This window comes from Equus quagga, chromosome 5 (genome assembly GCF_021613505.1).
Source record: "Equus quagga isolate Etosha38 chromosome 5, UCLA_HA_Equagga_1.0, whole genome shotgun sequence".
NCBI classification, from domain to species: Eukaryota; Metazoa; Chordata; class Mammalia; order Perissodactyla; family Equidae; genus Equus; species Equus quagga.
In genome coordinates this window covers 64,998,387-65,001,048 of record NC_060271.1, presented here as the reverse complement: position 1 = coordinate 65,001,048, position 2,662 = coordinate 64,998,387, and the positions used below count along the sequence as shown (strand labels likewise).

At 40.4% G+C, this 2,662-nt stretch overlaps 1 pseudogene; it reads right to left on the bottom strand.

Annotated features, from left to right (window-relative positions):
• Positions 1 to 1,306: 1,306 nt before the first annotated feature.
• On the bottom strand, positions 1,307 to 2,084 carry LOC124239638 (immunoglobulin kappa variable 2-28-like; annotated as a pseudogene).
• Between the last annotated feature and the right edge of the window lie 578 nt (positions 2,085 to 2,662).

Here is a 2,662-nt window from a genome sequence, read left to right as displayed (position 1 = left end):
CAATTGTATACCAACACATTAAATAACCTAGATGAAATGAGCAAATTCTTAGAAACACAGAACCTAACAAGAACGAACAGTGAAGAAATAGAACAGATAGTATAGAAGAATAGAAGAACAGAGACTATAACTAGTATAGAGATTGAGTCAAAATCCTCTCAACAAGAAAAGTCCTGGCCCAGATGGCTTCAAGGGTGAATTCCACCACACATTTAAAAAAATACATTGACATCAATCTTTCTAAAAATCTTATAAATACCCACTAGGAAGGAACACTTCCTAACTAGTTCTATGAGGCCAGCATTACCCTGATACCAAAGCCAGATAAAGACACCGCAAAGAAAGAAAACCGCAGACCAATATCCCTCATAAATATAGATGCACTGATCCCCAGGGAAATCGTAGCAACCTGAATTCACTAATATATTAAAGGATTATAAACCATGATCAAATGGGATTTATTTCCACAATGAAAATGTTTCAATATATCTTTTGAAAATCTCATGTCATCTGTATTCTTCCAGGTCTATGTGGGATAAATTCTGTGCCTTACATCTTCCAATTTATGGTTTTTATTTTTGAAACCCAACTTTTGGAATTTCAGGGACTTACATTTTCTTCCAGTGAAAAGTAATTGAGATGAATCAAGGCTTTTAGTGTTATGATTTTTCATCTGCTATGAATTTACAAAAGTTTAGTTGAACACTCAAATACCAAGACTTTTTCTAATTGTTCTCAGCCATGATTTCCCTGAGGATATTTTGTCTGGACAATGCTATCCAGACCATCTTTATTGAGTGGGGAGATAAGTAATAAAAAGGAGAAGTAAGAAGTTGAGAAAGTGGGAAAGTGCCGAATTCTGCATATTACCAAATATGCTCATAAATACATATGAAAAACTGCTAAATCTAAATGTATATTTAATCTCCATTGCCACTAACCTGGCTCAGTTCTCTGGCTGTCCTAAGTGTAATTTACAACTGGACACAAGGCAGGGAGGATTAGGATGAAGTTTTCAGTTCTCCCATTTGTCATGAATAGTGGCTCAGAGCTTATGGGACACTCTCCTTTCTCCCTGCTGCTTATGTCATGCCAAAGCTGCAGGGACTGACAAGGCCATAAACAGGTGACACCAGAGGTATAGCCAAGGCGCCCAGGGGACAGATCTTTCCACAGTGACCAATTCCTCTGAATTCTCCAACATCTCCTCTTATACAGACTCAAAGAATCTGCTGTGCCTGCTCCCCAGACAAACAACATTTGCGGGCAGCTGGGCCACACCAGGCAGTGAGGTTTATGTTCAGGTCTACACCACTGTGGGAGGATTTTGTATACCTTGCATGCAGTAATAAACTCCACCATCCTCAGGCTCTACTCTGCTGATTTTAAGGGTGAAATCTGTCTTTGACCCACTGCCACCGAATCTGTCTGAGACTCCAGAGGCCCGGCTGGAAACCAAATAGATCAGCAGCTGTGGAGACTGGCCTGGCTTCTGCAGGTACTAACCCAAATAGGTGTATCCATTACTATGGAGAAGGCTCTGACTAGACCTGCAGGAGGTGGAGGCCGGCTCTTCTGGGGTGACGGGCAGGGAGAGTGGACTCTGGGTCATCACAATGTCTCCACAGGATCCTAAAATAATGAGAGAAGGGTAAAAAATCAGTTACAAACATTGCAAGAAATTTTCATAATTTTATTTTTTGCTATTTATTTCAGGCAAAATCATGTTTTCTGTAATTTTGATTCATACCCCAAAACTATCCAATTTCAAACAAATACCCTTGATTGCAAGGCATTATGGGTCCTTAGAAGTCACCTACACCAACCCCCGTTTTCTGTGTTCATCGTCCCATTTCTCCTTCTGGAATCTTCCTCACTATCACAGGTCTAAATATCTCACGCTGCATCCTGAAGAGAGGGGCATATCCACATAATATGCAGATACAATTTACGTGGGAATCAGTGGCGCCCCAGAGCTCACCCTTCCTACGTTTCTCACCCTATGCTCCTTTTCTCATCTCCCCTCTGTCCTTACCTGGGATCCAGAGCATTAGCAGCCCCAGGAGCTGAGCAGCGAACATCATTTTGAGAAGTTGAAATGATGAGTCCTGCTACGTCAAGACTAGAGTTGATCTTTTATCTCAGCCTGTTAAGGGAAGGTCCTCCCTAGGGAACAATGTGCAAATCCCCTGGTGGGTGCAGCAGTATGGAAAGAGCCAACAGGAGGGTGGGGGCCTCTCCTGTATACAAAGTGACATAAAATATGTTCAATGTTTGGAATGAAAATAAAGGAGATAAAATCTATGCTGCCTAAGTGGGAAAAGGAACATATTAAATGGTTCCTTCTGTTTTCCTCTACCACCATTCTAGTTCTACAGCACTTTCCCAGGCATATTTTACACTTCTCTTTAGTAAGGTTGAGTTGTTTCCATGAATATATGGTGCCTCTTATTTGTTTGTTCATGTTTAAGAGCCTAGGTTGGTCTTCTTTATTTTTTAATTACGATAAAAAACATACAAAGTAAAGGGAAAAAGTCTTAAATGTGCAACTAAATAAAGTTTTATGCTTATTTACTATCCAGATATAAACCCATATTTCAAATTCTTCATGTCTCCCTCAGGGGCTTTCCTAGTCAATAACTGGGCCCCTTAATACAACCAA